At 41.9% G+C, this 13,232-nt stretch overlaps 1 protein-coding gene across 1 annotated transcript in view; it reads left to right on the forward strand.

Annotated features, from left to right (window-relative positions):
- The window catches only part of LOC121587490 (netrin receptor UNC5C-like), a 326,918-nt gene that overhangs the window by 141,910 nt on the left and 171,776 nt on the right, over window positions 1-13,232 (forward strand). The window lies entirely within an intron of this gene.

Consider the following 13,232-nt stretch of genomic DNA (forward strand, 5'->3'; position numbering starts at 1 on the left):
GCAGGCAAAGTCCCCCACCCCAAAAAACCCAGTGCTTCTGTGCAATTTACAAGAGCTGCTGCTTCTAACCCACAGTTATAGGAACATTACCAATTAATTCCACCCACCCGGGCCTGGAAGCCCTGCGGAGACCTCAGGAGAAGTGCTAGCATGTGAGGGAATGAAAACCTTGGCAATTGGTGAGAGTGGTTTGAACCCAGAAATCCCTAGCAGTCCCGAGATACCGACTCATAAAGGTACACTTGATTAAAAGAGGGGAGAGAGAAAACTGCACCTTTGGTGCAAATTATTGTAGTAATGGCCTGCCAGCTTTCTGCAGCCATAACACAATTTGCTGCACCAGTTGCTGCCAGTGGCAGTGAGAGAGAGGGTCTCCTCTTTCCTGCCGGGAGAGGCTGAGGCAGCAGAGAGAGGGAGCTAGCTCTGCTGATGCACACACTCCCCAGACTTCCCAGGAGAGTCAGTCAGCAGCTCTAGCACTACGGCAACCCGGCACCAGAGACTGTTATCTGTTCATGGCAGACAGAAATGGACTGGCCATAGGGCAGTTTGGGCAAATGCCAGATGCCCAGCTAACAATTCTAGGGAGAGAGAACGTTTTTGTTATTGTTACCCATAATGTTCCCCTAATTTTTGATTGTCCAGTTTTCCATTAGGGAGTGAACGTTATTTATAATAAGGGTTACATGCAGAAAATCGGACCTCTCTGAAAATGGATGGCCCTCCCTTCAGCAAAATATATTTTACCTAAACTCTCCCTGAACGCTTAAGAAAAACCAAGTGACCCTCCCCTAAACCCAACATAATCATTAAAACATAAAGCAGAGAACATGACTACAGTTTACCCTCACTTCTTGGACAGACCAGAGCCTTAGATATGCTGTTTAAAAAACTGTTCTTCATCCTGTAAGCATTACATGGCAACACAGAAATGTTGATAGTGCACAGGGCTGCGGGCCAGAAGGTTGTGGGTTCGCAGACCACCGTGGCCAAGAGTAGGGGTGGAAAGATCACCTTTATAGTAAAAGTATTGCATGAATCTATTATCGTATCTGCAGGTCCGAGATAATGATATTAGCAGAATTGTTTGAAATACAACACAAATTACCGAAATTACAGGGTAAGAATGGACAAAGAGATAGGCCCATGTGTTCATCTTATCATATTTCTCCAATGCCAAATCAGTGTATCTTGTTTGCAACTAAACTGTCCCAGTTTGCAAATAATTCAATCTGAGACGTCATTAGGAATATGAGCATGGTACTTTCAATAATTAGGTCTACCGCAGACTATAGAAGTTTGTAGCTCAACCTCTGAATGTCAAAGAAACAAACAAATTATATTCCTATATTCATCGGAGTCAGTGGTGTAAAGTACTTAAGTAAAAAATACTTTACAGTACTACTTAAGTAGTTTTTTGGGGTATCTGTACTTTACTATAAATATTTTTGACAACTTTTACTTTTACTTCACTACATTCTTAAAGAAAATTATGTACTTTTTACTCCATACATTTTCCCTGTCACACAAAAGTACTCGTTACATTTTGAATGCTTAGAAGGACAGGAAAATATTCTAATTCACACACTTATCAAGAGAACATCCCTGGTCATCCCTACTGCCTATAATCTGGTGGACTCACTAAACACATGCTTCGTTTGTAAATGATGTCTGAGTGTTGGAGCGTGCCCCTGGCAATCCGTAAATAAAAATAAACTAGAAAATGTGGCCGTCTGCTTTGCTTTATATAAGGAATTTGAAATTATTTATACTTGTACTTTTACTTTGGATTATTTTGGCAATTGCATGTATTTTTGATACTTAAGAATATTTCAAACCAAATACTTGTATACTTTAACTCAAATAGTATTTTACTGGGTGACTTTCACTTTTACTTGAGTCGTTTTCTATTAAGGTATCTTTACTTTTACTCAAGTATGACAATTGGGTACTTTTTCCACCACTGATCGGGGTCACCTGATATCCCCATATAATCAGATCCGTTTTTATTTTCTTAAAAATCTTAATCTAACAAGGGGCCTGTGCTTTTTGCCATTTTCTTTAATAAAATGTAGGCCTAAGGTCTCCCGAGTGGAGCAGCGGTCTAAGGCACTGCATCGCAGTGTTGCGGCGTCACTACAGCCTGGGGTTCGATCGCAGTCTGTTTCATTACCGGCCGTGACCGGGAGTTCCATAGGGCGGCTCACAATTGGCCCAGCGTCGTCCGGGTTAAGCGAGGGTTTGGCCGGGGGGGCTTTACTTGGCTCATTGCGCTCTAGCAACTCCTTGTGGCGGGCCGGGCGCCTGCAGGATGACTTCGGTCGTCAGTTGAACAGTGTTTCCTCCGACACATTGGTGCAGCTGGCTTCTGGGTTAAGCGAGCAGGTGTTAAGAAGCGTGGTTTGGCGGGTCATGTTTCGGAGGACGGATTACTCGACCTTCGCCTCTTCTGAGCCCGTTGGGGAGTTGCAGCGATGAAAAAGGGGGTAAAAATTACAACAACAAAAAAGTAGGCCTATGGCATACCCTCTCATACCCTCTCATACCCCCTCAATTTGAGTCTTGGTTTTAACTTAACAGCCCTTCACTGACATGGAGGTAGGCTATTTAAGGAGTGCATGGTGGGTGGAGGAATTGACCAACATATCTATGGATATAGCAGCCTAATTTCGTCTTATTTCTTAAATTGGAAGAAATAGGCTCGAACACAAAGCCCTCTTGTTGTTAGTAAAGCCTAATTAAAATGAAGACGGTTGAAATAATTATGACTACTCGAATTTGTCTACTTTCAGCACCATGAGCTGTCCATTTCTGATTGATTCTGCCGCGGCTGCTGTTTCAAGTTTCAGCACCACAATGTAAGTTACTCAAATCTGGCTTTTACTGATAAATAGGCCTACATCATGGGCAAGCAACATATTATAATAGTAGCAAGCTATTAAAGTTGACCGGGCTCTCCTTCTCAAACTGAACAGAACATAGGCTATAGGCTAGTCCGCTCGCCAGATAGTGCACCTTTTGGGACTATGCCTAATAAATAAAATAATAATTCGGAAGAAGCCTTTGACTCTCCTCCTGAACTACCTACCACCGTAGGCCTACACAGCACAGGCATTGGTTAGGCAGCACACAAAAAAGTGTTTTATCAGCAAGAGCAGAGTAGGCCGGGGGCTCAGGTGTGGAATATCCATTGCCTTGTGTAATGCAGCCTAGTTTTATATACACTATCCCAGCAGCTACATTATCTTAGAAATATAACTTTGCTCTGTGCTTCTCTGAGCATGCACTTCGTAGCCAATATCCTATAGGCTATGGATCATTTTATTGAGACCACACTAAATAACATACAGGCACACTTGATATTGTGAGCACAGCGGAGAATCAGAGATGAGAGGAGGCATCAGGCACACATTGATATATAGCCTAATTAGCAACTAATTTTAAAACATTGAGAAATATTGAAATTACATGACCCTCCCCTGGACTGAAATAAAAAAAGCATGACTCTCCCCGATTTTCCTCCAGGTACCCATTATGTAAATGTGTGTCCATTGCTTTGTTAGGGATGGGGAACATTTTATCTATGTTAGCAAAAATCTTCTGAGAACAGTCCGTTAACACTCAGAGCACCGGAATTCTATAACTACTAGAATGGCCATGATGGTAATTCTGACCGTTGATATTTCAATTGAATAAATATTCCAGAATGAATAATAAATTGCTAAATTAATGCATTTTTTATGTTAAAATTGGTCATAAGAAACCTCAGGACACCAAATGCAAATTGTAATCTGTCAGAAAATGTATTTATTGATCCAGAAGATCAGACTTTAAATCCTAAAATATGATGATAGTGTACTTTCTTACTGTAAGACAACAGTTGCCCATCTGGCCCGTCCAAACTACACCTAAACTATATTGAAACTAAGTTTACACATATAATAATAATAAATAATACATTTGACAATAGTCTGATGTGACAATATTATCAATTGTCGAATAGAGAATGAAGAGACTGATGACCTGTTCAGCGTGTGTGCATTGAAAACGTGCATTGACAAAGCCAGGAGCTTACCAAATAGCACTTCTTCCATATCATCCTACAGAGGTCCATGTAGGCCAGACGTTTTGATTGCTATAATCTATCAGAAAGAGCAGATTCCAAGGTTTCTAATTAACCAATTTTTGCCAAACAACTGTACAAATTACGCGGGTGGTCTCTGTTTCAAAATTTAAAAAAATCCTAGAATAACTGTGGCTCCATGCATTCCTCATGTGAGTAGGCTACTGGTGACAATCAGCAAAAGCCATTTGGGATATTACATTACATTCTTACTGTAAAATATGTGTGTTGACTGTGGTAGGGCAGGGCATGTGATGTCTGCTAAACCAGGGGTTCCCAAACCTTTTCACTAGGGGGCCCCCCTTCCAGCATTGGGGAACATCGCACATGCCATGTCTATTTCTATGGGCACAAGCACTGTTCATGACACAAACTGTTCACACCCCTCTTGTTGGTGGAGAGAATTTTGCAGGTTTAAAGCTTATTTCCTGCAATTCTACCCGTTTTGTCATGGGGTGCAAAGAACATTTTGCAGTTTCAACTGTGGGCGCACCCCACAGTTTGGGAACCACTGTGCTAAACGAACAAGTTGATTTCATTGGCATGGCGCAGCCATAGATTGGCATTGCGCAGCCATAGCCTTCGCTACTAAGCAGAGATAAATACTACTCAAAACATGCTATTCTGTTCTTCTTCAATAAATTGTATCATGTTTTTTTATGACCTTCCTAAACGAAATATTAATGGATCTATTTGTGGTTGTGTATATTAACATTAGAAAGGCAGAAAGCATCATAAAGACTTGAAACAAAGAGATAGATGGGAGGTGTTGAATGGAGTTGAAGGATGGGACTAATAACAAATAACAACAAATAATAACAAGATAACTAATAATGTAAGCATACTGTGTCCATAATAAGTATATAGGTTGTATGTTGGGAGCTTTTGGGAAAGATATGTCATATAGAAGCAAACCGGATGGACATCATGAAAATGATCGGAGAGGTTGAGAGTAGAAGAAGTTCAGGAGCAAAAACAAACAAAATAGAATTATCCATAAAATGTAGATAGTAAGTATAAGCTGGAAGTAGAGGCCTAAGCATTGTTGTTCACAAATTTACCCCAGGTAGTGAAAGGATGGCGGGGTTGAAAAGTAATAAAGGGGAGTATATATATAAAACACATGGGGGATTGGAAGTGATGCAGACAATTACATTGATAGAAGTTACAATCTATCTGCAATATTAAGCTGATCTACCCCCCCAAAAAAAGAGAAAAAAAAGAAGAAAAAAAAAGACTTGAAACAAATGTAAATGTTTAATTACTCTGCCACTATTAAAGTCATGTGCCCTGCGTCTTTGACTTTTTCTAAATAAGTCTATATAATACACTGTCATTGTTAGAATCTTAATATCACAAACAGAACTGGAGTTATAACCAGTTTTAAGAGGCCATGTCATTTTTTGAATGGTTTTCCCCGGCCTGCGCCGCTCCTTCTCCGATAGTTCAATGTGCCATGCCCAGTTGATAATCACCCCAATAATTGCCTTGAAACTGAACCTAAACTATACCGAAATTAATTTCACACATATAACAACAGATGAAATAAATTAAGTATAGTATGATGGGGGAGAAAAGGGGAATGGCTGAGTTGATGAGTGAGGGGAAGGAACAAGGCATAATTATGTAATCACCAATTGTGAATGAATAACAGGGCAGGCCATTCTATTGTATTCATCTATTATAATTATAATCTCAAAACGGTGTACCCTATATCAGTCCACCGAATGCAAGCAGTCTTATTAGTCTCCTCTAGGCCTACTTGGAGTAGGCTACACAGTGAGAGCGTGCGTAATTTACAATGGCAAGATCAAGATGAATGGATGCACATGCTGCGTTAGCGTTGCTACAAGATCCGAATGAAAACGACTCAGATGGTGTGGAAGAAATGGATCATGACATCTTATTATTATTATTATGATTCATGCTGAATGGCTTTCCATATCCGAGAAAGGATCCATATCAGACCGCAGGTGAGCGAGTGTCGTACTAGGTGAAAGTACATGTTTGATGAGAATGTTGCATTAACATTCATGTGTCCAGTTTCCTGTGTGAATATTCCATCAACGTCCCACCAAGCATACGCAGAACATGGTTGCCATGCTCTTAGAACATGAGATCTTGAAGCACATCTAGAACATTATGTTCTGAGAACATGGCAACCATGTTCTGTATATGTTTAGTGTGACATTGATGGGATATTCTCCTAACCCACAGAAAACTGGACACATCAATATTCTTGCAACGTCCCCATGAAACTAGTGCTGAGCGATTAGTGCTTTTTGAGGTTGGTTCGGTTTCGGTTCAATTATAAAAAAATTATCATGGTTTTCAATTTCGTTTTTTTTAACATTAAATGCTCTATGCATTATGTGGGTTGAATGCTGTAACACCACAGAATAAAACAATTAGGCCTAACAAAAGTCCCATGATGCTAGTGATTGCCCATTACTGCTTATCACTTATTAAACATAATTTATTCACATTATATTAATTTATTAAAATATTTCAGTTGTTGTGTATATAACATTTGTTTTATTTGATGACTTTAATATTTCATTCCAAGTCATCATCTCTATAGAGCTGCTGCCTATGCTGTCTGACAAAATCACTATTTTAGTAGTTCTTCAAAGTAAATAAGGCATACTTTTATGACTGCTGAATACCAACTATCAATCACTTACAGTAGATCATGTTTTTTCAGGTAGAGATACTTTGCGAAGCAACTGCCCTCTATCCCTTTCGTCACGCATTCTTCTGTCTCTTCTCTCACTTTCTGTGTCTGCACCACAACAACTTAATGGAGCAGACATACAAGAAACAAAGAACGGACAAGTATGTGTGCAATGGATTATGGTCATCGTAGTTTATTACCAAGTTTTCTGCGCTAAACATTAATATCTTAAATTCTGAGAACATGGTAACCACATTCTGGGTAGGTTCTATTTGACATTAAGAGGATGGTCTTTCCCCCTTCTGATAACCAGGTGGCGAATCGCATCTCTGCATGTCTGGCAGACATATCAGTATGGATGACGGATCACCACCTCAAGCTGAACCTTGGCAAGACGGAGCTGCTCTTCCTCCCGGGGAAGGACTGCCTGTTCCATGATCTCGCCATCACGGTTGACAACTCCGTTGTGTCCTCCTCCCAGAGTGCAAAGAGCCTTGGCGTGACCCTGGACAACACCCTGTCGTTCTCCGCTAACATCAAGGCGGTGACCCGATCCTGTAGGTTCATGCTCTACAACATTCGGAGAGTACGACCCTGCCTTACACAGGAAGCAGCACAGGTCCTAATCCAGGCACTTGTCATCTCCCGTCTGGATTACTGCAACTCGCTGTTGGCTGGGCTCCCTGCCTGTGCCATTAAACCCCTACAACTCATCCAGATTGCCGCAGCCCGTCTGGTGTTCAACCTTCCCAAGTTCTCTCACGTCACCCTGCTCTGATCAGTCCCTACACCCAAACGAGGGCACTGCGTTCATCCACCTCTGGCCTGCTGGCTCCCCTACCTCTGCGGAAGCATAGTTCCCGCTCAGCCCAGTCAAAACTGTTCGCTGCTCTGGCACCCCAATGGTGGAACAAGCTCCCTCACGACGCCAGGACAGCGGAGTCACTCACCACCTTCCGGAGACATTTGAAACCCCACCTCTTTAAGGAATACCTGGGATAGGATAAAGTAATCCTTCTAAAGGGTGGCTACTTTGAAGAATATAAAATATAAAATACATTTTGATTTGTTTTTACACTTTTTTGGTTATTACATGATTCCATATGTGATATTTCATAGTTTAGATGTCATCACTATGATTTTACAATGTAGAAAATAGTAAAAATAAAAAAATAAAAACCTTGAATGAGTTGGTGTGTCCAAACTTTTGACTGGTACTGTACATTTTACGGACACAATCTATTTTACAATAGTTATCTTTTGTTTGTTTTGACTCCTCTCCTTCCGCTACCCTTAACCCCTCCCATCTATTTCTGAAGACCATCCAGTTTGATTTCTATTTGCCATATATTTTAAACTCTGCTGTTTCACAAAAGTTCTGAACCTATATACATTTTACGGACACAGTATATTTTACATTGGTTATCTTGTTATTAGTCAGTTCCACCCTTTAGCCCCACTCAACCCCTCCCATCTATCTCTGCAGCACTCCACCAATCAGGCCTTTTTGTTAGATTGGCCAGATGGAAGCCACTTCTCAGTAAAAGGCACATGACAGCCCGCTTGGAGTTTGCCAAAACTCACCTAAAGGACTCAGACCATGAGAAACAAGATTATCTGGTCTGATGAAACCAAGATTGAACTCTTTGGCCTGAATGCCAAGCGTTTTGTCTGGAGGAAACCTGGGAGCAGGGTCTGGGAGACTAGTTGGGATCGAGGGAAAGATAAACAGAGCAAAGTACAGTGAGATCCTTGTTGAAAACCTGCTCCAGAGCACTCAGGACCTCAGACTGGGGTGAAGGTTCACCTTCCAACAGGACAATGACCCTAAGCACACAGCCAAGACAAAGCAGGAGTGGCTTCGGGACAAGTCTTTGAATGTCCTTGAGTGGCCCAGCCAGAGCCCAGACTTGAACCCGATCTAACATCTCTGGAGAGACCTGAAAATAGCTGTGCAGCGACGCTCCCCATTCAACCTGACAGAGCTTGAGAGGATGTGCAGAGAAGAATGGGAGAAACTCCCCAAATACAGGTGTGCCAAGCTTGTAGCGTCATACCCAAGAAGACTCGAGGCTGTACACGCTGCCAAAGGTGCTTCAACAAAGTACTGAGTAAAGTGTCTGAATGCTTATGTAAATGTGATATTTCAATTTTTTATTTGGAATAAATTTGCAATAATTTCAAAAAAAACGTTTTTGCTTCGTCATTAAGGGTTATTGTGTGTAGATTGATGAGGGGAAAAAACAAACAATTTAATCAATTTTAGAATAAGGCTGTAACGTAACAAAATGTGGAAAAAGTCAAGGGGTCTGAATACTTTCTGAATGCACTGTAAATAACTCTAAATTAAACATATAGGAGGACCTGTTTCTTTGCTAACCGCTCAACACAATAGACGCATGTGCGCACTCCCTCAAATTATTTGGAGAAAATATAAATTGTATTTTATTATGTTATTATGTTCAATTCTATTCTTCATACTATAAAATAATATAAAATAATGCTTCGGAATTCTAAGCAAATCTTGTCTGCTAAATTAACTATTGTAGCCCACAGCCATATGGCATAGCCAGATCAGGGCCTAACATAAGGACAACTCAGAGTATGCTATTCTGTTATTTTGAAATAGACTATGTTTTCTTCATATCATGTTTCTTTAGACCTGTCTAAAATAATGGATTTATTGTGATGGTGTAGGCTATATTACATGGATTTATTAGACTTTTTTAAATGTAGATGTTCCGAAGGTCTGCATCAGTGGCTTGTAGGCAATGCGTGGAAGCCAGGAGATGCTAAATGTGTTTATGTTAATTAACGGTCAATTACTGTGAGACCGGCAGTTATTTGCTTGACAATCACCTGCTGACGAAATTCCATCCTCACACAGGGTCTGTCAGCATGCCCAGATGGTTTTGGTCCAATTTGATGTATGTTCTCCATGGCTGGTTCACCGGGAAGATCCTCAGCCTGGAAATGTTCTGTGAAAAAAGCTGTCATGTCAGCCATCGGATTTCCTTGTTTGATGTCATTATCAAGTCCTATGACACAAATATTAAATTGACTGTGCATTTCTAAAACATCAAGCTTGTCGCGAAATTTGGTGTTTTCCTCTAAGAGAGAAGCGTGGGATTCTTCCAGTTCAGTCACCCTGACATCCACTTTAGACATGGCTTCATCGACTATGGCTATATTCTCATTACACTCCACAACTGATATCTTAATTATTTCCAAACTTGGTTGGAGCTTGTTGTCTATTGCTGTGCCTATCTCTTCACGTATGATAGAGCGGATGAGGATAGATTCAATCAGCTCATTTTCTCTCCCCGCAGCTTGCAAACACAATTTGGTGCCTGCCATCGCACCGACAGTGCGTTTTCTCTGTTTTCTTGGTGATCTTTGTTCTTTTTTGTGTTTGTCCCATTTACATGGTGACATCACCAGCTAAACTCGTTAATGTTACTTAAATTCAGATCATGAAATAGATTAGATTAGAATCTTTTGTAAATTCAAAATTTAAGCGGGGGCTCTGCGTTCCATGCTCACTCAATGTGACCGGAACAGGAAGTTGACTCTGTTAGACTTGTTTTAAAGAAAGATCATGATGAACTTCTGAGGTTAGGAAGCTGAGGCCTGGAGAGTGAATCAAAAGGAAATGGCCAGCCTTCTTTCATGTACACCGTAAAAGCAGGATTTTTGTGCTTGTGTTTTCCCCAGTTTCCCACACTAAAAGAGAGAAGGAAGTTCCATCATAGCATGTAATGCACAAATATATCATTGGCGGCCATTATTCTCATTTATTTTGCTTGGCCTCTTCAAGGCCTAGCAGCGCTGCTCCCCCTTGCCTTAACATTCACTATGGCAATGCCTCTCTTACAAAGGGAAATATTCCCTCAGCAATAGGAGACACATGCATTGTAAGACCACACATTTGATTTTGTTTTGAATGACTTTAGAGAAAAGTGAAATGGTTTCCTGAAACGGGCTACTTCTTTTGAGCACAGTTCTCAACTGGCGTGAAAACCTGCACATACTAATGTGGGACTCGTCCTTTTAATGCATATGTAGCAGAATGTTTTGCAACGGAAAATGAAAATCAGCTTTTCTTATTGGAAAGTTCAAGTAGACCCTCAATTAGACCCTTCCTGTTTTAGTATGTTTTCTTCTGTTTGGTACCCAATGAATACTACCCAGTACTTGCTTGTCCCCTCCACACTTCCTCCTCCTGGTACGGTAGCTCCAGTACAGTCTCTCAAGTCATCTCTCTGTGTCGCTACCCACGGTGCAGCTCCAGAGGGGAGTGAGGAGGCCGTGTGGAAACAGACTGGAATGTGGTGCCTTAGTGAGGCACTGGGGGCCATGAAAGAGCCAGCTGGAGAATCACTCACTGAGCCTGCTAAGGACGCCCTGACCGGATGACCCTTAAGTCACAGGCTTCTGTGTTCCTCCATGAGTGTGCAGACATGACTTTTACGCTCGTTCGGTCTCTTAGGGGGTGTCTTACAATGCATGTTTCTCCTATTGCTGAGGGAATCTTTCCCTGTGGGTGAAGCCACTGTGCATCGAGCTGAATCACACAGAGAGGGGATAGAAAGTCACCAGCAAGCAGTAGCCCAAAGCAAGGCTTACACAATGGCAGGGTGGTGTTTCCAAAATGGCCACTCAGTCGCCCACACCCCTCCTCCAGGTTTGCCCGGATATTTTAGGTTTCCAGTGTTTTCTATCCTTCTGAAGGTACAGTAGCTTACATGCTTCGCTATGTGCTGGGAACGAGACGACTCACCTAACTGTGGTGGACTACTTATCATTCTAAGCCACGGGCTGAACAAAGTGTTCTCAATGAAATAGAGAAAACGGCTGTATTCTTTATATACGCAAAGTCTCTCCGTGTCTTTGCTGGAGGCATTCTATCATCTCTCAATATAACAAGGGGCCTTGAGATGCTGCAGAGTAGATATTGTTGTTCAGGTAGCCTCCGCTATAGGATTGTCCAGCTGTATCCACAATCCCTGTCGTTGAATAGAGAGAGATGAATACTGTTTCTAAATTATGTGCCGAGAGCTCTGCTTGATTCATTGCTACAGCAGTTTTTGCCTCTTGCAAAAACTGGGGGGAGTTAATTTTAGTTAGTTGAGGAGGAAAATGGAAAATCCAAATAATCTAATGAAGGATTATTTGGGAGTAACATAAGAATTCTGAGGCTGAGGCCAATAGGAAGGCAATACTACCAAACATTTACAATGGAGGGTCTTCCCTTTGCTGCTATTACAGCCTCCAATCTTCTGGGAAGGCTTACCACTAGATGTTGGAACATTGCTGCGGGGACTTGCTTCCATTCAGCCACAAGATCATTAGTGAGGTCAGGCACTGATGTTGGGCCATTAGGCCTGGCTCGCAGTCTGCGTTCCAATTCATCCCAAAGATGTTCAATGGGGTTAAGGTCAGGGCTCTGTGCAGGCCAGTCAAGTTCTTCCACACCGATCTCGACAAACCATTTCTGTACCGACCTCGCATTGTGCATGGGGGCATTGTCATGCTGAAACAGGAAAGGGCCTTCCCAAACTGTTGACACAAAGTTGGAAGCACAGAATCGTGAAGAATGTCAATGTATGCTGTAGCGTTAATATTTCCCTTCACTGGAACTAAGGGGCCTAGCCCGAACCATGAAAAACAGCCCTAGACCATTATTCCTCCTCCACCAAACTTTACAGTTGGCACTATGCAATCGGGCGACGCTTGGCATTGCAGATGGTGATCTTAGGCTTGTGTGTGGCTGCTTGGCCATGGAAACCCATTTCATGAAGCTCCCGACAAACAGTTATTGTGCTGACGTTGCTTCCGGAGGCAGTTTGGAACTCGGTAGTGAGTGAACCGAGGATAGACGATTTTTACCCGCTACGTGCTTCAGCACTCGGCGGTCTCGTTTTGTGAGCTTTTGTGGCCTACCACTTTGCGGCTGAGCCGTTGTTGCTACTAGACGTTTCCACTTCACAATAACAGAAGTTACAGTTGACCGGGGCAGTCTCGTTTTGTGAGCTTTTGGGGCCTACCACTTTGCGTCTGAGCCGTTGTTGCTACTAGACGTTTCCACTTCATAATATCAGCAGTTACAGTTGACCAGGGCAGCTCTAGCAGAAATTTTACGAACTGACTTGTTGGAAAGGTGGCATCCTATGACGGTGCCACGTTGAAAGTCACTGAGCTCTTCAGTAAGGCCATTCTACTGCCAATCTTTGTCTATGGAGATTGCATGGCTGTGTGCTCAATTTTATACACTTGTCAGCAATGGGTGCATCTGAAATAGTCTAATCCACTAATTTGAAGGGGTGTCCACATACTTTTGTATATATAGTGTATGTACTTCTGAGATATGTGTGTTTGTTACATTTACCTTTTCACATTTTAGTCATTTAGCAGATGCTCTTATCCAGCATGACT

The sequence above is a fragment of the Coregonus clupeaformis genome, chromosome 18 (genome assembly GCF_020615455.1).
Source record: "Coregonus clupeaformis isolate EN_2021a chromosome 18, ASM2061545v1, whole genome shotgun sequence".
NCBI lineage: Eukaryota > Metazoa > Chordata > Actinopteri > Salmoniformes > Salmonidae > Coregonus > Coregonus clupeaformis.